Source organism: Thalassophryne amazonica, chromosome 5 (assembly GCF_902500255.1).
Source record: "Thalassophryne amazonica chromosome 5, fThaAma1.1, whole genome shotgun sequence".
NCBI lineage: Eukaryota > Metazoa > Chordata > Actinopteri > Batrachoidiformes > Batrachoididae > Thalassophryne > Thalassophryne amazonica.
Window position 1 is genome coordinate 40,942,466 of NC_047107.1, and position 25,854 is coordinate 40,968,319.

The window sequence follows — 25,854 nt, forward strand, 5'->3', positions numbered from 1 at the left end:
ATTCCTTTAATGTGTCACACTGTGTGTTCAGACACACTGAGAGATAGGCAGCAGTGAGATAACACTGAAAACATTTTGGAACCATTTAAAAAAAATGCATTTTGTTTCCTTGTAAAAGAATTGCCTTTGTAAACAATCTCGACCATCCTAGTCCTTGGGCACCATCCACCTCCTCTGCACATCAATAACAGGAGGAAAATGGGAAACGAGTTGGTTGCATAAAGAAATGTAGAGATGGCAGTACAACAACGGTGGTACTGTTAAAGTGGACCTGCTGCAGAGCCCACAGTTCTCCCTGCCTTGAGAGAAAGAGTAAGGATAGCTTGAAAGATGGTGGGAGGGAAGTGGATTTGAAGGAATAATGGTGCACAAGGGATAGTGAAAATAAAAGTTTGGCCATCCTCTTGCTGTTATAATGTTACCCTTCAGCCAAATGGGCCTACAGTGTATCTTTTGCAGGCTATATTAAGGCTTCTGAGGTTAATACTGTGTTTGGTCTTTGGTTTACTGTGATCTCATGAGATTCTGTATCACATGTTGGTCGTTATTACTGCTGCTGTTCATGTTTTAATGTGTACAGTAACAGTAAAGCTTCTGTTGACAGGTATGCAAGACCATCTTGATACAGTATTGCAAACATGCTTATTTAGACCTCATGACTTATGTTGGGGAAGTTTAGCGTTGTACCTGGAAATGTTAGACTTCATTATTGTCCAGTGTAGTGTGTTTATGAAGGAAGATATTATAAACTCTGATGTTAGTGGCGTTTTATTTGAGGTTGAAGTTTCATTCCGAAATCTATATCAGCTAACCTTTTCTCTTAATTAGTTATTACTGCAGTAGTTTTTCTCATGCTTGAATTTGCCTTGGGCGGCACAGTGACTTAAGCCTGGGTCCCACAGAATACTGAAGGATGAATAATGAGCCACACAGCATGATTTCTTTGCTACGAGAAGGTTTCTTCAACTATCATGGGAGTTTTGTGGCTCTGAGTGGCTCTTAGAGGCATTATCTTTAGTTAATGAGGCTCTTCTCTGAGTGTGGCGCTAATTTCAAGAAGTTCAAAATTTAGCAATAACAGCGTGGCGCAGTTTGTGTACGAGTTACTGCGACGGCTTAGAGGCATTTGCGTGGTGCTTACGAGTCTGCTAAAAGCCCATTATCTGTGCGCCTGGCAGCTACACAGGACCTGAGAGGCTATTCTTGGAGCGGCTGCCCTCTTGTGCACACAATTCCACCTGCACGGTGCGCTGGACGCTGTATATAAAATCATTATTTTATAGCGGATTAATCATTTTCTGCCAAACCTTGGATGCTGAAAACACCTCTAATCACTTCTGGAATCACAGAAGCCTGAGGACTGTTTCATCTGGATGCTTTTTTCCTTTCTTTCCTACTCCATGTGGAAAGTATTTTGAACAGCTTACGGTAACTATTTTTAATGTTTTTTTTTATAGCTTGATAAACAGTTCCTAGCTGTAGAAGTATACGAGGGCTGTCCGTAAAGTATAGATCCTTTTTATTTTTTTCAAAAACTATATGGATTTCATTCATATGTTTTTACGTCAGACATGCTTGCACCCCGTGCGCATGCGTGAGTTTTTCCATGCCTGTCGGTGACGTCATTCGCCTGTGAGCACTCCTTGTGGGAGGAGTCGTCCAGCCCCTCGTCGGAATTCCTTTGTCTGAGAAGTTGCTGAGAGACTGGCGCTTTGTTTGATCAAAATTTTTTCTAAACCTGTGAGACACATCGAAGTGGACATGGTTCGAAAAATTAAGCTGGTTTTCAGTGAAAATTTTAACAGCTGATGAGAGATTTTGAGGTGATTCTGTCGCTTTAAGGACTTTTCACGGTGCGACACGTCGCGCTGCGCTCTCAGTCAGCGTCATCAGCCTGTTTCAAGCTTAAAACCTCCACATTTCAGGCTCTATTGATCCAGGACGTCGTGAGAGAACAGAGAAGTTTCAGAAGAAGTCGGTTTCAGCATTTTATCCGGATATTCCACTGTTAAAGGAGATTTTTTTAATGAAAGACGTGCGGACGGGTCCGCGCGTCGGGACAGGAAAAAACACCTCCGTGTTGATAACCATTTGTAAAATCCAGGCGGCTTTTGATGGCTTTCAGTGGAGTGAGTATATGAGAAATTGTTTATCAGCTGGAGATGTTCCAACTTGTCCTCAAGGCTTCCAACAGAGGTGTTTTTCCTGTGGCGGAGCGTCGCGGCGGCTGCGAGCCGACGCTGCAATCCGCCTGCACATCTTTCATTAAAAAAATCTCCTTTAACAGTGGAATATCCGGATAAAATGCTGAAACCGACTTCTTCTGAAACTTCTCTGTTCTCTCACGACGTCCTGGATCTATAAAGCCTGAAATGTGGAGGTTTTAAGCTTGAAACAGGCTGATGACGCCGCCTGAGAGTGCTGCGCGACGTCTCGCACCGTGAAAAGTCCTTAAAGCGACAGAATCACCTCAAAATCTCTCATCAGCTGTTAAAATTTTCACTGAAGACCAGCTTAATTTTTCGAACCATGTCCACTTCGATGTGTCTCACAGGTTTAGAAAAAATTTTGATCAAACAAAGCGCCAGTCTCTCAGCAACTTCTCAGACAAAGGAATTCTGACGAGGGGCTGGACGACTCCTCCCACAAGGAGTGCTCACAGGCGAATGACGTCACCGACAGGCGTGGAAAAACTCACGCATGCGCACGAGGGTTCAAGCATGTCTGACGTAAAAACATATGAATGAAATCCATATAGTTTTAGAAAAAAATAAAAAGGACCTATACTTTACGGACAGCCCTCGTATCTATAGTTGATTTAATATCTTGTTAACGGATCACTGCTGTGTGTGCTCACTGCACACTGATCCAAACGAGTATTTAGGCAGAACGGCAGCTCAATATTGGACGAACACAAAGTTAAAATTTGGATGACTGCGTGAAGTGAATGTGTGTTTAAAGCCGCGGAAGAACTCCACACTCCAGTGTGCGGCAACACAGAAGGAGAAGCGTGCAAAAGACCGAATTTGAAGACGTAACACAAAGTTAAAAGTTGTATCATGGTGACTTGTAAGCTGCGGAACATATATATATATATATATATATATATATATATATATATATATATATATATATATACATATACGAGGTCTATTAGAAAAGTATCCGACCTTATTATTTTTTTAAAAAACCATATGGATTTGAATCACGTGTGATTACATCAGCCAAGCTTGAACCCTTGTGGGCATGCGAGAGTTTTTACACGCCTATCGGTGACGTCATTCGCCTGTGAGCACGCCTTGTGGGAGGAGTGGTCCAGCCCCCCCACCACAGGAAAAACACCTTTGTTGGAAGCCTTAAGGACAAGTTGGAACATGCCCTGCTGTTAAACAATTTCTCAGATACTCACTCAACTGAAAGCCACCAAAAGCCGCCTGGATTTTACAAATGGTTATCAACACGGAGGTGTTTTTCCTGTGGCGGGCGCACCGCGCCAGCTGCGAGCCAACGCGCCAATCCGTCCGCACGTCTTTCATTAAAAAAATCTCCTTTAACAGTGGAATGTCCGGATAAACTGCTGATTCCGACCTCTTCTGAAAGTTCTCTGTTCTCTCACGACATCCTGGGTCAACAGAGGCTTAAATTTGGAGGTTTTCAGCTTGAAACAGGATGACGACGTCACCTCGGAGCGCTGCGCGACGTCCCACTCCGTGGGAAGTCCTTACAGCGATAGAAACAATCCAAAATCTCTTATCAGGCGTTAAAACTTTCACCGAAAACCAGCTGAATTTCTCGAATGGTGTCCACTCGGATGTGCCTCACAGTTTTTGAAAAGATTTTGATGAAGCACAGCGCCAGTCTCTCAGCAACTTCTCAGACAATGAAAATCCGACGAGGGGGCTGGACCACTCCTCCCACAAGGCGTGCTCACAGGCGAATGACGTCACCGCATGGAAAAACTCACGCATGCGCACGAAGGTTCAAGCTTGGCTGACGTAAAAACATATGAATCAAATCCATATAGTTTTTTTTAAAATAAAACGGTCGGTTTCTTTTCTAATAGACCTCGTATATATATATATATATATATATATATATATATATATATATATATATACAACCCCTGGCAAAAATTATGGAATCACCGGCCTCGGAGGATGTTCATTCAGTTGTTTAATTTTGTAGAAAAAAAGCAGGTCACAGACATGACACAAAACTAAAGTCATTTCAAATGGCAACTTTCTGGCTTTAAGAAACACTATAAGAAATCAAGAAAAAAAGATTGTGGCAGTCAGTAACGGTTACTTTTTTAGACCAAGCAGAGGAAAAAAATATGGAATCACTCAATTCTGAGGAAAAAATTATGGAATCACCCTGTAAATTTCATCCCCAAAACTAACACCTGCATCATATCAGATCTGCTCGTTAGTCTGCATCTAAAAAGGAGTGATCACACCTTGGAGAGCTGTTGCACCAAGTGGACTGACATGAATCATGGCTCCAACACGAGAGATGTCAATTGAAACAAAGGAGAGGATTATCAAACTCTTAAAAGAGGGTAAATCATCACGCAATGTTGCAAAAGATGTTGGTTGTTCACAGTCAGCTGTGTCTAAACTCTGGACCAAATACAAACAACATGAGAAGGTTGTTAAAGGCAAACATACTGGTAGACCAAGGAAGACATCAAAGCGTCAAGACAGAAAACTTAAAGCAATATGTCTCAAAAATCGAAAAATGCACAACAAAACAAATGAGGAACGAATGGGAGGAAACTGGAGTCAACGTCTGTGACCGAACTGTAAGAAACCGCCTAAAGGAAATGGGATTTACATACAGAAAAGCTAAACAAAAGCCATTATTAACACCTAAACAGAAAAAAAACAAGGTTACAATGTGCTAAGGAAAAGCAATCGTGGACTGTGGATGACTGGATGAAAGTCATATTCAGTGATGAATCTCGAATCTGCATTGGGCAAGGTGATGATGCTGGAACTTTTGTTTGGTGCCGTTCCAATGAGATTTATAAAGATGACTGACTGCCTGAAGAGAACATGTAAATTTCCACAGTCATTGATGATATGGGGCTGCATGTCAGGTAAAGGCACTGGGGAGATGGCTGTCATTACATCATCAATAAATGCACAAGTTTACGTTGATATTTTGGACAATTGAAAGAATGTTTGGGGATGATGAAATAATTTTTCAAGATGATAATGCATCTTGCCATAGAGCAAAAACTGTGAAAACATTCCTTGCAAAAAGACACATAGGGTCAATGTCATGGCATAGGGTCAATGTCAACGAGCAGATCTGATTTGATGCAGGTGTTAGTTTGGGGGATGAAAATTTACAGGGTGATTCCATAATTTATTCCTCAGAATTGAGTGATTCCATATTTTTTTCCTCTGCTTGGTCTAAAAAAGTAACCGTTACTGACTGTCACAGTCTTTTTTTCTTGATTTCTTATAGTGTGTCTTAAAGCCAGAAAGTTGCCATTTGAAATGACTTAGGTTTGTGTCATGTCTGTGATCTGCTTTTTTTCTACAAAATTAAACAACTGAATGAACATCATCCGAGGCCGGTGATTCCATAATTTTTGCCAGGGGTTGTATATATAGAAAGTGATCCACAGGTGTATATTAAAGCAGCCACCTCATTCTGTATGCAGAATGACACTGCGCGCAAAAGAGCGATTTTGCAGAAATAAACGGACGAACATAAAGTTAAAAGTGATCACAGTGTAAAAATGACTGTGTTTAAAGCCAGGGAAAAAATAAAGCCAGCAAGCCATGGATGGAAAGGAAGCCAGTGAGAAGGAGCAGCAGAGGCGGCTCTCCAGGAATGGACAACAGCAGTGTGCGCGCAAAAGAGCAATTTTGCAGAAATAAACGGACAAACATAAAGTTTATAGTGGGATTATGCTGTGTGTGTTTACAGCCACAGAAGAAATAAAGCCAGGGAGCTGCGGAGCCAGCGAGGAGCACAGAGGCAGCTTTACAGGAACCCTTGGTTCGGTTCTAGCTGGTCTGGTGCATTACAGGTGGACAGCAGCCTGGCGCACAGCGCACAACCGCGGGACTGAACTGGAGTGTCTATTTTTGGACTGCATTTAAAAAAATGTGACTTCTTTAAATGCTGCTGTGAATCTGTGAATTGAAAACCCACACTTTAAAGGGACAAGGTGTGGGAAGGCTGGAGGTTTGGACCAAACTCATGCCTAAACGTGCGCCAACATAGCGTTATCATGGCGCTATCACGGCACTACGTGGCTTAGTGTGGCTGATGCGAGCCATTTGAGGCTCTAATGACAGGTCGGTCGTGGCTCACTAGAGACTGCTACATGGCCCATGCGGGGTACAGAGAGGCACTTAGAGGCACCTTCATAGCAGATAGGTGATAGATGAAAACGTGGGTCATTCTTCAAATAATCGCTGACACACCCATGCGTGGCTCATTATTCATCCTTCATTACTCGGTAGGACCCAGGCTTTAGTGGTCAACACTGTTGCCTCACAGTGAGAAGGTCCTTGATTCACTTCTGAACTGATCCTTTGTGTGTGGAGTTTGTGTGTTTTCCCCATGTTTGCGGGGGTTCCCTCCAGGTACTCCGGCTTCTCACTCACAAAGACTATGCAGGTTAGGTGTATTGGTTACTCTAAACCAGAGGTGTGCCACTCCACCAGGTGATTTCACTGATTAACAAATTCAATCTGCTCAAAGTGATGTTAATCAGTGAAATACCTGGTGGAGTGGGTGGTTGCAAAGAAAATCTGCACTCTCTTGGCCCTTCTGGAATCAGTTTGACACCTATGCTCTAAATTGGCTGTAGGTGAGAGTTTGAATGACTTTGTCTGATTGACTCTAGACTGGTGGCCTATCAAGGGTGTAGTTCACCTCCACTCACCAGTGACCACTGGGGCAGGCTCCAGCCTTCCCATGCCCCTTAGTTGGAATAAGTGGGTATAGAAGATGAATGAACAAATTAATCATTTTCCTCCCAGGCAAAATTATAATCTTTTTTTTACACATTTTACAAACTTCATGTCTTGACAGTAGCAAGGCTCCCATTTTGACTTAAATGGGAATTGGTCGGTAATTCATGCAGATACAGTTTGTCCACAGTAGGTTCTGTGACGAATGATATGTGCACAACTTAATCAGTCTTATCAGATGGTTTCACCGTGCATCAAAGTACAGAAGAGTTGGGAGGGAGAGGATTAATTTACCTTGCCAGCAAAAACATGTTTTTACATACTAGTTTTTGTGTACTCGGGAGGTGATGGTCTATAAAGCACTTTTACCATGAAAGTGCAACAGTGCATCCAGAAAGTATTCACAGCACTTCACTTTTTCCACACATTATGTTGCAACCTTATTTCAAGATGGAGTAAATGAATTTTGTTTCCTCAAAATTCTACTCATAACATCCCATAATAACAACATGGAAAAAGTTTGTTTGAAATTTTTGCTAATTTATTAAAAATAGAAAACTATGAAATCACATGTACATAAGTATTCACACTCTTTGCTCAATACTTTGTTGATGGACCGTTGAAAGTAATTACAGCCTCGTCTTCTTGACTGTGATGCCACAAGCCAGAAGCTTGGTGCACCTATCGTTGGGCAGTTTTGCCCATTCCTCTTTGCAGCACCTCTCAAGCTTCATCAGGTTGGATGGGGAGCGTTGGTGTATAGCTATTTTCACACCTCTCCAGAGATGTTCATTTGGATTCAGGTCTGGGCTCTGGCTGGGCCACTCAAGGACATTCACAGAGTTGTTCTGAAGCCACTGCTGTGTGCTTAGGGTCATTGTGGTGCTGAAAGATGAACCGTTGTAACCGTATATCTTACCCCTCTGGATATCTTACGGGGGGGCTATCATAGGGTATCTTACCTCTCACCCTGGAAATTTCCCCCCGCCCCCACCCCTGGATAGCCACCTGGAGCACCAGGGGAGCTATGTGAGGATGCTCTTCCTGGACTTCAGCTCAGCCTTCAAGCACATCATCCCAGAGATCCTGGTCCAGAAACTGACACATCTGGGCATCTCCACCCCCATCTGCCAGTGGATCAAGGACTTCCTCACAAACCGCCCACAGTCCGTGAAACTTGGCCCCCACCTTCCCTCCACCATCACACTCAGCACCGGTTCCCCTCAAGACTGTGTACTGAGCCCCCTCCTGTTCACCATTTACACGCATGACTGCTCTCCGACCCATCCCACAAACATCATCATAAAGTTTGCGGATGATACCACCGTGATTGGGCTCATCTCGGGGCGGGGGGCATTTGAGACCGACTACAGAGACGAGGTAAATCGACTGACAGCGTGGTTTTCAGCTAACAACCTGCCGCTGAACACCACAAAAACAAAAGAAATAATCCTAGACTTCAGGAAGAACAGGGCTGACCCAGCCCCGCTCTGCATCCAAGGGGACTGTGTGGAAAGGGTCAGCTCCATCAGGTTCCTGGGAGTGCAGCTCTCTGACAGTCCCTCCCGGACTGCCAACACCACAGTGGTGGTGAAGAAAGCCCAGCAGTGACTTCACTTCCTTAGGGTGCTCAGGAGAAACAATCTGGAGGAGAAGCTGCTGGTGGTGTTCTACAGAACCACCATCGAGAGCATCCTGATGTACTGCATCACAGTGTGGTACGGGGGGTGCACAGCAGCAGACAGGAGAGCGCTGAAGAGGGTGATCAAAACAGCCCAGGGGATCACTGGCTGCTCTCTGCCCAGCCTGGAAGACATTGCCAGCTCTCGCTACCTCAGCAGAGCTGCCAGCATCAGCAAAGACACATTCCGCCCCAGCAACCACCTGTTTGACCTACTACCCTCTGGCCGACGGTATAGGTCAATCAAAATTAGGACAAACAGACTCAGGGACAGCTTTCTCCCCAGAGCGATCACTGCACTGAACAAAAACAAATCACTCTAATCTGCACCTTCAACTTTCTTGTGCAATATCTGTAAACCATGTGCAATATTCCCATGAAATATGATTCCACAGTTGTATATAATTCTCGTTTTACATTACTTAGTCCACATTTTATTTTATTTTATTTTATTTTATTTTACCTTATATTTATATTATTTGTACATATACTCTGAATAATTTACCGTTAAATTTCACTGTCTTTTATTTGGCTAAAAATTACTCGCACCACGGAAAGCACCTTTTTGGAGTTGCACTCGAATCCCGTTGTAATGCAAATTACAATGACAATAAAGGCGATTGTGATTCTGGCAGGCAACATTCCTACAGGGCAGCAGTGATTGATTCAAACCTCCATAAGGCCCAATCAGGGCAACCTTTAAACTCTATATTTCATGGATTTTTTATAGTCACAGATGAAGCAGTTTGATTGATGGTGAACAATATTGGTATTCTTTCTATATGTGTCCATAGCTATCTACAATAGTAATATTTCCTATTCTGAAGTATCTTTAAATCCCCCTTCCAAATGTACTCTACAAATATATGGACCTGATTTGGAAATGTGATGGAAAATACTCCAATTTAGTTTTCCATAAAATATCCACAGTATATGTATAGAACACACAGTACCATACCATCTTTATTTATAAAGCACTTTCCTACAGCCAAAGCTGACCCAGTGGTGCTGTACACTAAAACATACAGTTAAAACATTAAGACATATATTTAAACAAGTTCATAAATAAATATAGCATACGCACACACAAACAGACACAATAGTATTCAAAGAAACATATGTTTAAGAAACATAATGAAAATGAGGGCCCTATAATGTCTGCCACCTTTCTCAAATCTCTTTTGTACAATCTAAGTCATAAATATAAAGAGTGGCAGATAGGAATAAACAGAATAATATAAATGTAGCATGAAATTGACAAATATGATTATTTGAAACAGTGTGATTCTCACTGGATGAGCAGCTCTGCAAGGGAAAGAATGAATAAAGATATCTTCAAATAATTTTTATCCACTAACTATTACAGCAAAGTAGTTTCAAGGTTTAGTAGCATGAAGAATGAGTCAAACTTTAGAGTCCCAACTGGTGTTGAACTATATGGCAAGTGACCCCACAATAAGTGAAGATCAAATGTATTCAAAAGAACGACATCCCTGGAACAGACCCTTCTCTACCCTGCACAAATCAGTTTACTTCTTATTATACTGACAGTATGACAATAAGCAAACAACACATTTATGAAAGGTGTTGTGAAAGGTGCTACCGTGCCACTGTTCCTATTTGATTCATCCGCCATCTTTGTCTGTATGGAAGACGTTGCATCAGAATTTTGGCTCTCTGTTGGGACTGTTTACACAGAGACTGCTACCTGCTGCTTTGGACTTTGAACTAACAGTCTTTTTCAAGACTTTTTTACTTTTTACCTTTTTACTTTTTTTACTTTTTTACTGTGCTCCAACGCCTAAGGAAGACCTCTAACGGTCGAAATATTGCGACGGAGCACTTTTATCAGCTAACTTTCATCAGCGTTGGCAAGCTATCTAGCTTGCTAACGCTTTCGTTTTAATTTTTTTTAGCACTGTTGTCGTGCGTTACCTGTGCTGCTCCACAGCGTGTTTAGTCGATTTTTATTTTATTTTAGCACCGTTGTCGTGCGTTCGCTGTTGTCGTGCGTTACCTGTGCTGCTTCATGGCCTGTTTGGTGCCTTAATTAAGGCACTCCTTCTGCTGAATCACCTCTAAATTATTTACACATTATTCACTTTGTGTGTTTTTAGGAATCCGCTAGGTTGCGTAGCTACTAGCTCTTAGCCGATTTAGCATGGCGGCTTCTCCTGTCTCTCCCGTACTTTTATGCTCTGGGTGTGAAATGTTTAGTTATTCCTCGGCCTCCTTTAGCAGTAACGGTACTTGTAATAAGTGCAGCTTATTCGTAGCTTTGGAGGCCAGGCTGGGCGAATTGGAGACTCGGCTCCGCACCGTGGAAAATTCTACAGCTAGCCAGGCCCCTGTAGTCGGTGCGGACCAAGGTAGCTTAGCCGCCGTTAGTTCCCCCCTGGCAGATCCCGGACAGTCGGGAAAGCAGGCTGACTGGGTGACTGTGAGGAGGAAGCGTAGCCCTAAACAGAAGCCCCGTGTACACCGTCAACCCGTTCACATCTCTAACCGTTTTTCCCCACTCGACGATACACTCGCCGAGGATCAAACTCTGGTTATTGGCGACTCTGTTTTGAGAAATGTGAAGTTAGCGACACCAGCAACCATTGTCAATTGTCTTCCGGGGGCCAGAGCAGGCGACATCGAAGGACATTTGAAATTGCTGGCTAAGGCTAAGCCTAAATTTGGTAAGATTGTAATTCACGTCGGCAGTAATGACACTCGGTTACGCCAATCGGAGGTCACTAAAATTAATATTAAATCGGTGTGTAACTTTGCAAAAACAATGTCGGACTCTGTTGTTTTCTCTGGGCCCCTCCCCAATCAGACCGGGAGTGACATGTTTAGCCGCATGTTCTCCTTGAATTGCTGGCTGTCTGAGTGGTGTCCAAAAAATGAGGTGGGCTTCATAGATAATTGGCAAAGCTTCTGGGGAAAACCTGGTCTTGTTAGGAGAGACGGCATCCATCCCACTTTGGATGGAGCAGCTCTCATTTCTAGAAATCTGGCCAATTTTCTTGGATCCTCCAAACTGTGACTGTCCAGCGTTGGGACCAGGAGGCAGAGCTGTGGTCTTATACACCTCTCTGCAGCTTCTCTCCCCTGCCATCCCCTCATTACCCCATCCCCGTAGAGACGGTGCTTGCTCCCAGACCACCAATAACCAGCAAAAATCTATTTAAGCATAAAAATTCAAAAAGAAAAAATAATATAGCACCTTCAATTGCACCACAGACTAAAACAGTTAAATGTGGTCTATTAAACATTAGGTCTCTCTCTTCTAAGTCCCTGTTGGTAAATGATATAATAATTGATCAACGTATTGATTTATTCTGCCTAACAGAAACCTGGTTACAGCAGGATGAATATGTTTGTTTAAATGAGTCAACACCCCCGAGTCACACTAACTGTCAGAATGCTCGTAGCACGGGCCGGGGCGGAGGATTAGCAGCAATCTTCCATTCCAGCTTATTAATTAATCAAAATCCTAGACAGAGCTTTAATTCATTTGAAAGCTTGTCTCTTAGTCTTGTCCATCCAAATTGGAAGTCCCAAAAACCAGTTTTATTTGTTATTATCTATCGTCCACCTGGTCGTTACTGTGAGTTTCTCTGTAAATTTTCAGACCTTTTGTCTGACTTAGTGCTTAGCTCAGATAAGATAATTATAGTGGGCGATTTTAACATCCACACAGATGCTGAGAATGACAGCCTCAACACTGCATTTAATCTATTATTAGACTCTATTGGCTTTGCTCAAAAAGTAAATGAGTCCACCCACCACTTTAATCATATCTTAGATCTTGTTCTGACTTATGGTATGGAAATAGAAGACTTAACAGTATTTCCTGAAAACTCCCTTCTGTCTGATCATTTTTTAATAACATTTACATTTACCCTGATGGACTACCCTGCAGTGGGGAATAAGTTTCATTACACTAGAAGTCTTTCAGAAAGCGCTGTAACTAGGTTTAAGGATATGATTCCTTCTTTATGTTCTCTAATGTCATATACCAACACAGAGCAGAGTAGCTACCTAAACTCTGTAAGGGAGTTAGAGTATCTCATCAATAGTTTTACATCCTCATTGAAGACAACTTTGGATGCTGTAGCTCCTCTGAAAAAGAGAGCTTTAAATCAGAAGTGTCTGACTCCGTGGTATAACTCACAAACTCGTAGCTTAAAGCAGATAACCCGTAAGTTGGAGAGGAAATGGCGTCTCACTAATTTAGAAGATCTTCACTTAGCCTGGAAAAAGAGTTTGTTGCTCTATAAAAAGCCCGCCGTAAAGCTAGGACATCTTTCTACTCATCACTAATTGAAGAAAATAAGAACAACCCCAGGTTTCTTTTCAGCACTGTAGCCAGGCTGACAAAGAGTCAGAGCTCTATTGAGCTGAGTATTCCATTAACTTTAACTAGTAATGACTTCATGACTTTCTTTGCTAACAAAATTTTGACTATTAGAGAAAAAATTACTCATAAACCATCCCAAAGATGTATCGTTATCTTTGGCTGCTTTCAGTGATGCCGGTATTTGGTTAGACTCTTTCTCTCCGATTGTTCTGTCTGAGTTATTTTCATTAGTTACTTCATCCAAACCATCAACATGTTTATTAGACCCCATTCCTGCCAGGCTGCTCAAGGAAGTCCTACCATTATTTAATGCTTCAATCTTAAATATGATCAATCTATCTTTGTTAGTTGGTTATGTACCACAGGCTTTTAAGGTGGCAGTAATTAAACCATTACTTAAAAAGCCATCACTTGACCCAGCTATCTTAGCTAATTATAGGCCAATCTCCAACCTTCCTTTTCTCTCAAAGATTCTTGAGAGGGTAGTTGTAAACAGCTAACTGATCACCTGCAGAGGAATGGTCTATTTGAAGAGTTTCAGTCAGGTTTTAGAATTCATCATAGTACAGAAACAGCATTAGTGAAGGTTACAAATGATCTTCTTATGGCTTCGGACAGTGGACTTATCTCTGTGCTTGTTCTGTTGGACCTCAGTGCTGCTTTTGATACTGTTGACCATAAAATTTTATTACAGAGATTAGAGCATGTCATAGGTATTAAAGGCACTGCGCTGCGGTGGTTTGAATCATATTTGTCTAATAGATTACAGTTTGTTCATGTAAATGGGGAATCTTCTTCACAGACTAAAGTTAATTATGGAGTTCCACAAGGTTCTGTGCTAGGACCAATTTTATTCACTTTATACATGCTTCCCTTAGGCAGTATTATTAGACGGTATTGCTTAAATTTTCATTGTTACGCAGATGATACCCAGCTTTATCTATCCATGAAGCCAGAGGATACACACCAATTAGCTAAACTGCAGGATTGTCTTACAGACATAAAGACATGGATGACCTCTGTTTCCTGCTTTTAAACTCAGATAAAACTGAAGTTATTGTACTTGGCCCCACAAATCTTAGAAGCATGGTGTCTAACCAGATCTTTACTCTGGATGGCATTTCCCTGACCTCTAGTAATACTGTGAGAAATCTTGGAGTCATTTTTTGATCAGGATATGTCATTCAAAGCGCATATTAAACAAATATGTAGGACTGCCTTTTTGCATTTACGCAATATCTCTAAAATCAGAAAGGTCTTGTCTCAGAGTGATGCTGAAAAACTAATTCATGCATTATTTCCTCTAGGCTGGACTATTGTAATTCATTATTATCAGGTTGTCCTAAAAGTTCCCTAAAAAGCCTTCAGTTGGTTCAGAATGCTGCAGCTAGACTACTGACGGGGACTAGCAGGAGAGAGCATATCTCACCCGTGTTGGCCTCTCTTCATTGGCTTCCTGTTAATTCTAGAATAGAATTTAAAATTCTTCTTCTTACTTATAGGTTTTGAATAATCAGGTCCCATCTTATCTTAGGGACCTCGTAGTACCATATTACCCATTAGAGCGCTTCGCTCTCAGACTGCAGGCTTACTTGTAGTTCCTAGGGTTTGTAAGAGTAGAATGGGAGGCAGAGCCTTCAGCTTTCAGGCTCCTCTCCTGTGGAACCAGCTCCCAATTCAGATCAGGGAGACAGATACCCTCTCTACTTTTAAGATTAGGCTTAAAACTTTCCTTTTCGCTAAGGCTTATAGTTAGGGCTGGATCAGGTGACCCTGGACCATCCCTTGGTTATGCTGCTTTAGACGTAGACTGTGGGGGGGTTCCCATGATGCACTGTTTCTTTCTCTTTTTGCTCCGTATGCATTACTCTGCATTAATCATTAGTGATCGATCTCTGCCCCCCTCCACAGCATGTCTTTTTCCTGGTTCTTTCCCTCAGCCCCAACCAGTCTCAGCAGAAGACTGCCCCTCCCTGAGCCTGGTTCTGCTGGAGGTTTCTTCCTGTTAAAAGGGAGTTTTTCCTTCCCACTGTAGCCAAGTGCTTGCTCATAGGGGGTCGTTTTGACCGTTGGGGTTTTTCATAATTATTGTATGGCCTTGCCTTACAATATAGAGCGCCTTGGGGCAACTGTTTGTTGTGATTTGGCGCTATATAAAAAAAAAGTTGAAAAGTTGATTGATTTATGTTACTTTTTCAACACCCAGTATGATAGCAATAGTTTGCTGTAATGAACACTTATAATTAAAGTTTTATCTATTTGTAATCATATAACTATATTCTGCTAGTACTAATTTAATCATAAAATATTAATAATTTGGTGTATTACACAACATGTTTTACTGTAATCTGAAGTTTGACCTAATTTAGGTGACATTTGACGTCAAGCAAAACCCTGAAGGTCAAGGTCAATCGCTTATCCCAGGTAATGGACAAGACCTATGACTATGTTCATGGCAAATGTGTAGGCAAAATTCAAAAATTGGGACCAGGAAAGTTGTTTAGTTGAATTTACTGTTTGACCTTCCTGTGACCTTGACCTTTGACCTTGAGCTTGATCCTTTTGTGTACTGAAAGGTACCTTACTAGAGCTGCTATATGTGAAGTTGCAAGAGTCTGCAATGTAAACTGTGTGCTGCAAAGTGAGTTAAATGTGAAAAATGCAATGATTACAAACAAACACATACATTCTGACTGACTGATATCCTAGGACAACTTGAAGTTATCCAGGGGGGAAGATAAACTGTTACCTCGTCACCTCAGTATGAGGTCAAGAGCACTCTAGGGCAGGTTTTCATCCAGGATGTCTCTGTACATTGCTGCATTCATGATTCCCTCAATCCTGACAAGTCTTCCTGTTCCTGCCGCTGAAAAACATCCCCACAGCATGATGCTGCCACCACCATGCTTCACTGTAGAGATGGTGCCTGGTTTCCTCCCAATATGACACCTGGAATTTACGCTGAAGAGTTCAATCTTGTTATCATCAGATCAGAGAATTTTGTTTCTAATGATCTGAGAGTCCTTCAGGTGCCTTTTGGTAAACTCCAGGTGGGCTGCCATGTGCCTTTTATTAAGGCGTGGCTTCCATCTGGCCACTCTACCATACAGGGAAAACAAGGGAGCAGCCGAAGGGACTTACTTTACTCACTCATTCACTCATCTTCAAACCACTTACTCCATTAAGGGTCATGAGGGGTGGCTGGAGCCTATCCCAGCAGTTATAAGGCATGAGACGGGGTACACCCGGGATAGGATACCAGTCTGTTGCACGGCCACAGACAGTGTACAGTGGTCCCTCGTTTATCGCGGGAGTTGCGTTCTAAAAATAACATGCGATAAGCGAAATCCACTAAATAGTCAACGGTATTTTTTGCAATTATTATACATCTTTTAAGGCTGTAAAACCCCTCACTACACACTTTATACACTTTTCTCAAACAGGCATTAACATTTTCAGTTTCTCTCCTGTGTAAACACTCTCTTTTTCTTCTGGGCGAGATTATAAACAGACACACGCAGAACTCTCCCTTCGCTCACTGCCTCCGGAGGTACGGATGCAGGACCCACAAAGAATCCAAGTCCTCTCTCAGTGGCCATGGAGCTCTGCAGCTGCGGTCAACATCCGCATCAAAACAGCGAGCGTAGTCTCTGGACCTGTTGCCAGATTTGATGCAGGTCCGCACAGCAGACAGGAGGTCGGTGTGAGTGGCCCGCTGCTGCGTTTACCGAGCCCACAGACTCAGTAAGCGCATCGGAGGCAGTGAGAGCAATCGCGGTGATGCCAACTGGTGCCCCGACCAGCCCGCCTGATAAGGACGCACAACACAATGCGGTTAAAAAAAAAGCATGCAAAATTACACTAAAAAAAAAATCTGTGAAACTGCGAGGCCGCGAAAGGTGAACCGCATTGTAGTGAGGGACCACTGTATCCAGAAAGTATTCACAGAGCTTCACTTTTTCCGCATTTTGTTATGTTACAGCCTTATTCCAATCTTTGTGTCATCAGACCAGAGAATTTTGTCTCTTATGGTCTGAGAGTATTTCAGGCACCTTTTACTGAGGAGTGGTTCCGTCTGGCCACTCTACCATCCAGGTCTGATTGGTGGATTGCTCCAGGGATGGTTGTCCCTCTGCAATGTTCTCCTCTCTCCACAGAGGAATGCTGGAGCTCTGACGGGTCTGCATGACATTCAAAGCAGCAGAAATGTTTCTGTATCCTTCCCCAGATTTCTGTCTCGAGACAATCCTGTCTTGGAGGTCTACAGACAATTCTTTGACTTCATGCTTGGTTTGAGCTCTGACATGCACTGTCAACTGTGGGACCTTATATGTAGACAGGTGGTGTGTCTTTCCAAATCATTCCAGTCAACTAAATTTAGCCCCGGTGGACTCCAGTTATGCTTGAGAAACATCTCAAGGATCATCAGTGGAAACAGGATGCACCTGAGCTCAATTTTGGGCTTCATGGCAAAGACTGTGAATACTTACATACATGTGATTTCTTAGTTTGATTTATTTTTAATAAATTTGCAAAATCTAAAAAAAAAAATATTTTTTTCACATTGTCATTATTTGGTTCTTGTGTGTAGAATTTGGAGGGGAAAAAATTTTCATCCATTTTGGAATAAGGCTGGAACATAAAATGTGGATAAAGGGAAGTGCTGTGAATACTTTCTGGACGTAGTGGATATAAATGCAGTACATACACTGTATACTATTTGGAAATGCTCTCTCTAAGTAGTGAGTGGTGCTGTGAAAAAGTATTTGCCCCCCTAGAGATTTCTTCTGTTTTGTGTTTTGTCGCACATTATGTGTCTCAGATCATCAATAAATTTTAACATCAGACAAGATAACATGAGAAAATGCAAAATGCATTTTTTAATTGACAATTTCATTTATTAAGTGAAAAAAGCTATCCACACCAACCTGGCCCTAGGTGAATAATTAATTGCCCTCTAAACCAAATAACTGGTTGTGCTGGTTCATCAGACCAGGATGAAATGTTTGGTAGAAGAGTATGTAGCACAGAGCACAGGACCAGCACCTGGTGAGACGCAGGAGGAGCCCAGCTCAAAGACAACCCACATAGCCCAGAAGCTCCAATTGCCCAACACTCCAACCCCAAGCAGTGTAGTCCTGCAGAATCGGATCAAGTGGCCTCTGGCAAATCAGCACAGGCTGTAGCAACAGTTTGATGAGGACACAACCAGAATCATCAACACAGCAATGAAATAGAAGCAGAAAGCTGACTTCAGAACCTGAACACTATCATCACAGGCTTTGCAGCTGAGGGGTTTGGTGTTCACTAGCCCAAGACATCCAAGTCCACGTATAACAAAAACCGTAGAGTGCACAACATCCAGTAACTATGGAAAGAGCTCTGGATGCTGGCAAAGCAGTTTAAGGCAGCAGCTGAGGAGGGGAAGCTCCCGCTCACTGAGCTCTGTTATGTCATCCGGAGGAAGCTCACAACCCTGCGTAGAGCTGAGTAGCACAGGAAGTATAAGATTGAGAGGGGCAGGAAGCGAGCCGTTCTTAGCTGACCCCTTTGGCTTCACAAAACGGCTGCTGGGGTGAAAGCGCAGTGGGCATCTGGACTGCTCCAAGGAAGAGGTAGATCTATTCCTGCATAACACCCTTGGTGATCTAGACTGACTGAAAGAACTAGGACCACAGACTGCCCTTGTGGATGGACCAGCCTCCCTAGTGTAGTTCAACACTCCAGAGCCTACCTGGAAAGAAGTCCAGGAGGTGGTAACAACAGCCAGAGCCAGCTCTGCTTCAGGTCCCAGTGAAGTACCCTGAAAAGTGTATAAGCGCTGCCCAGGGCTCCTCCAATCCTATGGAAGATTTGGAGAAGAGGGACCATAGCAGAACAGCAAAAGCAGGCAGAAGGTTTTTGGATTCCAAAGGAGGAGAATTCATCCAAACTGGAGCAATTCCAGTGTCACAGACTGAACAGTCCCCCCTTCTTTCACTACGCATTTCTAGAGCTTCATCAGCATTTCACCGATTATCACCTCTTTTCTGCTTAAAATTACACTACAGTCATCATCTCTCAGTGACAGATATCTGACTTTTGAACTTTGCGCTAGTAACAATCTGGATGGTGTTTTTCCTCGTTTGTCCAGAGGACACAACGTCCATGATTTCCAAAAGCAATTTGAAATGTGGACTCATCAGACCACAGCACACTTTTCCACTTTGCGTTTGTCCATTTCAAATGAGCTTGGTCCCAGAGAAGACGGCAGCGTTTCTGGATGTTGTAGATGTACGGCTTTCGCTTTGCATGGTAGAGTTTTAACTTGGACTTGTAGATGTAGCAACGAACTGTATTAGCTGACAGTGGTTTTCTGAAGTGTTCCTGACCCCACGTGGTAAGATCCTTTACACAGTGATGTTGGATTTTAATGCAGTGCCGCCTGAGGGATCGAAGGTCACGGGCATTCAATGTTTGTTTTCGGCCTTGCTGCTTACAAGTAGAAAGTTCTCCAGATTCCCTGAATCTTCTGATTATACGAGGTCTGTTAGAAAAGTATCCGACCTTTTTGTTTTTTTTTCAAAAACCTGATGGATTTGAATCACGTGTGCTTGCATGAGCAAACCTTGAACCTTCGTGTGCATGACTGTATTTTTTCACGCCTGTCGATTGCGTCATTTCCTGGTAAGCAGCCTTTGTGTGAGGATGGGTGTAGTCTCTCGTCGGATTTTCTTTGCAAGTAAATGGCGGAACGACTGGAGCAGCACGACTGCATCAAATTTTACCATAAACTGGGCGACAGCCAGGTGGAAACCATTTGGATTATTCAGACAGCTTTCGGTGACAATCCTATGGGTATCACACAGTTTAAGGAGCAGTACAACCGGTTTAAAGACGGCCGCACAACGGTGGAGAGCGAGTCGCACTCCGGGCGGCCATCAACATGCTGAAATGACCAGATCATTTCCAAAGTGAATGCTGTGGTGATGCGGGACCGTCGTGTGACTAACCGAGAAATTGCGGAAGAGGTGGACATCCGCACTTTTTCGGCACATTCCACTGTGACAGAAGATTTGGCCATGAAAAGAGTTGCAGCGAAATTCATGCCGATGGCTTCGGCACAGCTGATGACGGAGCAAAAGTACCTTCCTGTTGAAGCCTCACAGGACATGTTGTGACATGCTCACCTCTTCCACCATTCGGAAGATTCAGATGGCTTTCGGTGGCTTTTCAGTCGTGTGACTATCCGAGAAATTGTGGAAGAGATTTACTACCATTAGATGTTGATGTTGACTACAGCTCCAACATTTCGGACCAAAACACAGGCTATGTTCTTGGACAGAAAGGCCTTTTTACTGGCCTCTGTTTCTTGTTTCTTTGAGGTAGGGTGGGTTCTGGAAAGCTGCTACCCTCTGCCATCTTGCATTCACAGCACTATGTGGGCGGACTCACATGCACTAAACGTGAATGCACAGTTGGTCCAGCTATGAAAAAAATGTTCATAAATGCTTGAATTACAACACACAAAAGATGTGTTGCTTCATTCTCTAGCCAGGACACAGTTATGCCACTACATCTTTACACAGAAGGCTTCTGTATGAATGTTTAAAATATTCTTTATAGGACCTTTAATGCAAGGACTGCATCAGGTTGCATTGGTGGAGATAGCGTACAAGTTGTGACATCTTGGGTATCTCCTGGATCTGAAATCTGCATTACAGTGCCACTCTGTTCGTTTTCTCGATTTATAAAATTCACTGCCACTTTTACCACATCCCTTATTATTTAGGGCATGTGTCTTTTTCTAAAACGTAGGAGGAGGAAGTCAGCACAATGAGAATAGTATGAGTGGGGGATTACAGGTGGCCGCTTGTCCCACTGGTGTTTTCAGGAATACTTTTTTCTTTCACTCAGTCTTGTGTGTGTGTGTGTCATTTTGTAATTTTAATTTGACTGCTAAATATTCATGCAGTGTTTTGTCCGTGACAGCCTCACAATCTCCTGGGCTTTCTCACTGTGCTACAAAGATGAGCTATTCTCTCTATTTGTATCTTTCTTCAGTGACTCACTATCTCTCTCTGTATAAAGACTTCAGCGTGGTTCTAACTGCTGCCTTTTAGCTGATGTTCATGTCATGTGTTAAAAATGCTTTAAACAAGACGTGCATACTATATCTACTGCAAATGATGTGCATTGCACATAGTGCATGTGCTGGATGGAAGTGTGCATGAAGACAGAGGATTGAGAGATGTTTGTCTTTCCCTTATAGTGACGTTTTATTAGAATATGTCATTGGCATGTTTCCCGTGAGGCCATCTCAGCTTCTGTTGCCCATCAGTGTTGAAACTCTTTCACTTTTTACAATCTGACACTGACACAACGCAGAGGCAAAGAAGTTTTTATGAGCTGCCCTCAATTATCCATGTGTACGTCTTAGCAACTTTGCCCAAGTCTAGCAGTAGACTTACACAACCAAGACTTGATTTTGTGGAGAATCTATGGTTTACCTTGTTTTGCAGATTTTAAGGGCATTGTTCAAGTCAAGTATTCAGCTCAAGAGGCTTGGTTTATATTTTTCCCAGTGCACTCAAACCTCTCTCCGCTAAAAGACGTATGCTGTACAGGCGGACTGTAAATATGCACATGGGATTTAAAGCAACCAGTGTACATTTCTTACTCGTTATTGTTGTGCTTTTGCACTCATTCACACATATGTGTATGCACACAAACAGGCTTAGAGATGCGCACACACACGGGCGCACAGTATCTATTTAATTGAGGAGAAAGTGGTCCAGCGGGACGGAGTGGGAGATGTGTGCACATGAGCAGGCAAGTGGAGAGTGGAGCCTTGCGGGATGAACCGTTTGACACATGAGAAGACCCAGAGAAAACAAGCTGTCTGTGGGTTAATTACTGCTCCTCTTTGCAGTTAATAAATACATTTCTGATCAAGCACATCAAAAAGGCCCACCATTAATTTCTCCTGCTCGCTCCACTTGCTCCAGAGCATGTTCGCCCCTGTTTGGAGCATTCAAGTGTTTCATTGCAATTTGATTTCTTTTAAAAACACTTCACAGTGTGTACTGACTAATTACAGATACATCAAAGAGTAGCTAACTGCCTTTGAATGAGCATGCAAAAGAGAAAAAGAGAGGAATGCGCTGCAGGGAGAAGGCTGCTTGCTCATTTTCTGCTTCACCCCTACTTTTGTACCCTTTTCTCCCCCCCCCCAAATCATTCGAGGGCCATCACAGAATCTATCCATCCATACACTTTTTCTGTCTCTCATCTCCTGGGGAACTGTCTTTTATGCTTGACCTGCCCGTTCCTTCTCAGTTCTGTTTCTCTCAGTTGTACAGTTTTGAAGGAAGTTGCACCATATTCGCACATTGGTGCTACCTGGTTTGGAAGTAGTCTTCCTATAGTCTCTTAAAAGTCCAGCAGATTGTCACTTGAGTTCACGCCCACACATCATGTTCAAGGGTTTCCTTTTTTTTCCACTGGAGGTTAAAATCTCATCCTTGAAGGAATGACGAACATACAGAAAGAAGGGACTGTCTTTATTACTCCCACTGCTTATGTATTGTCTTTTTATGGTGTGTGTGTGTGTGTGTGTGTGTGTGTGTGTGTGTGTGTGTGTGTGTGTGTGTGTGTGTGTGTGTGTGTGTGTGTGTGTGTGTGTGTGTGTGTGTGTGTGTGTGTGTGTTGGGGAGGTGATAGGAAGTTTAAGGATATTCTCACACCTGAAAGTCCGGAACAACATCTGAACCAAAGTTAATGTTTTGTTTGTTTGTTTATTTGGTTTTTGTGTGTGTGTGTGTGTTAGTTTGGTTTCACATTGCAATGTTTCGTTTGCATTGATTGGTTTGGAGACGTGCATGCCTCTAATCTTGGCTTGTTTTCAATTTGCCGGATACTGCTGTTAGTATAGACAAAAAAAAAAAGAATGAACAGATTCCCTTTGTTGCAGCTACACTGTTATTGTTGTGGTATTTCTAGCAGCAGCATGTGACTGACTGCACTTGCCATTAAAACTTTAATATTTTCAACTTTTACTGCCTGTTGCAGCAACAAGGACAAAATAGATGCTGTTTTAACTTTAACAAGGAGAAATGATTGACAGCGAGAGATGGCTTATTTAAGTGCAGAGATTCACCTGGTTTTAATCGGGTAAGTGTGAATCATTTGTGAGATATTACAGAGAGTAATTAAGCTCTAGCCTTATGTTTTTTGACTATGTAATGAGTGACAACAATCTAACTCAACTTCCTGTAATTGGTCCAAAAGTCGGAACCATCCAAAAAATGTTTTCACACTGCAAATGAACCGAACTATGGTTAACTTTGACCCTCACTGAGACCGTCTCTGTTGTTTGGACCACATTCCTTTGATCTGGGCCGTGGCCCGAGGCAGCTCTCAAAGCTACTGTTTTGGCTTGCACCAAACAAAAAAGTGTGAAGGTCCAGACCATACACAGTAGGCGTGAAAGCACCCTTGGGTGTGTTGAGGAAAGGTTGTCTAACCCACACTCCCCTTCCTGCTTGTGGAGTAAAGAAGTAGCACTCCTCTTTGGATAGAAGAGGGCAGATTTATATGAGGTCTTATGTAAGAATGCATTTGTGTCTTGGTACACAAATGTGTAGTTGCCAACCAGACAGCTGCCACAACAGCCCCTCGGAAACATGACTCCAGACTTAAGTGCATTCAGTGGATATGCCACATTGCAGTATATATCTTTTATTTTAGGTGTCTGTATCATGCCATCTGTTTCAATTTATAATGACGGTAACTTGCTTTCCTGGTGTTTTTTTTTTTTGTGGTTTCATATATAAACCTGTGTGTCTACATTGTGATGAGGTGTCAGATGTGGGCAGAGATTCTTAAGGTGAGACAGATAGATACAGATATATGGAGGAGTTCTTTACTCCTTGCAGACTTCAATGTTGTACCAATGTGTGTAGGATGAGATGAAACGCTGTTCAGTGCGTTAGTCAGAGTTGGAGAAGTTTGTTTTACAAGCATCGGGAGTGTAGAAAGTGATTGCATTTTCCTATGAAACTGTGACATTTTACATAGTTTGACATTGGACGTTTTAAGGCTCAGTGACAGATGTTTACTTTGGATGCAGCATTTCCATACAATGTGTCTACTATTTAAAATTGTCAAATATTTCAAGTCAGTTTTTATCAGAGAGAGTTCATTCTTAGGGTGGTCTCTCATTGCTGATTTTTGGCCTCAGTTTCTGTCACGATTTCAGAATTGAGGAAACCGGTGTCGCAGCTCGAACGGTCCCCCACTAAAAATTGGTCTGCCATGCCTCACTGCGCATTCGTCATTTTGGACCACACCAGCTTGTCTGAGATGGACTCTCTTCACCCAAAGCAATCAAAGGGATTAATGGGATTATTAACCATCAGATGACTAAAACCTCTTAAATCATTCTAAAGTCAGATTTAAGCAGAAACGAGGCGATAATGGGTTGAGCAGATTTAAGCAGAAACGAGGCGATAATGGGTTGAGTCGCTAGTGACATTTTGAAATGACCAACGCGCAGTGAACGCATCAGCTAGCAGATCGTGTAGCCTCAGCGCTCTGATCACTTCCTCTGTCTTTTATGATGAAATAATGCTGGATTTATGTGGAAATGATTATACAAAAGCTTCAGATATCTGTCCCTGAGACAGATGATGACTGGAGGGGTAAGTTTGAAGCAGAAACGAGGGTGATAATCATGAATGACGCATGTGCGATGAAGGTGGGGGGGGGGGGGTTGATTTTTAGGGGGGACCATGAGGTCTGTGACACCATCCCTGATTGTTTAAATTATTAGGCAAAAGTTTGTATTACATTCTATTTTATGTTCGCTTAATACACGTGTAACCAAGCATGGTCAATTACCAAGGTTCAGGGATTGAATGGGTATCCTGTTTTGTTACTGTTGTTGTTTTTGCTCCAAAAACAAACATAGTCTGGTATCAGAAATTGAAAAGAGAGACCACACTTACTCATCATGTGACTGGCATTTGTTTTCTCCCCTTTTCTTGTATTTGCCATCTCCCAATCCTGTATGTGCTTTTTGTATCCTCATTTACTTTGTCCCCCGTCCCCATTATGCTGACCATCAGGGTCACAGTTTTGCCAGCTGTGCCCTGTGTGCAGGGCTGCAGCTCTGGCAGAAGTCTGTACACCTCCATGACTGGTGTGATAACAGCCCCTTAACACATGGTGAAATGCAAACACTCTCTATCCAGTCATCGTTCTGCTCAGTTTTTATTCGTACCGCATGTATGTAGAAATCGAAAACAAGACACTATGGTTTAACAAGCAGTTAGCGTAAGGCAATTTGTGTTGTTTACTGACCTGCAATGGCAAGAGCAGAAGCCTGCAGACGTCCTGTCCTTATTTTGAAACAGATTTTTGGATGTATTGGTGCCTGGCTTACCAGTGAGATGTAAACAAAGTAAATGAGGAGATGAAGAAGTCATATTTTTCTACTTTTTTGCCGAATTGTTTCCCCCATGTTTCTAGAGTTGATGAAAAAAGAAACAGTGTTGTTGCTTACCACAGAAATCAATTTCATATTGATGTTGCAGCCTTGTAGCCTAACACACCAAAGAACTGTTTTTCTTCTACGATAGCATGAGCCTATAAACTGTGCCAAACTCTTATGGCTGTATCGTCTTCATTATGCTTGTCAAGCCTTGACCTGCACTCATCACCACATGGCCAAAAATTACTTCAAATTGCAGACAAAATCTTCCCAGCTGCAGAGATGTCTGCACAGACGCTTTGAAAATCCCCTCGTCTAATGTTGTATGCATGTTTCAGATGCCCTCGCAACCTCTGTTACACTGTTGCTTCTGGAGGGGAATGAAGAGGGGTTGTTTTTATCTCAAGGTTCTCCA

At 42.6% G+C, this 25,854-nt stretch overlaps 1 protein-coding gene across 1 annotated transcript in view; it reads left to right on the forward strand.

The window, feature by feature from the left end:
• The window catches only part of fam172a (family with sequence similarity 172 member A), a 538,430-nt gene that overhangs the window by 298,434 nt on the left and 214,142 nt on the right, over positions 1 to 25,854 (forward strand).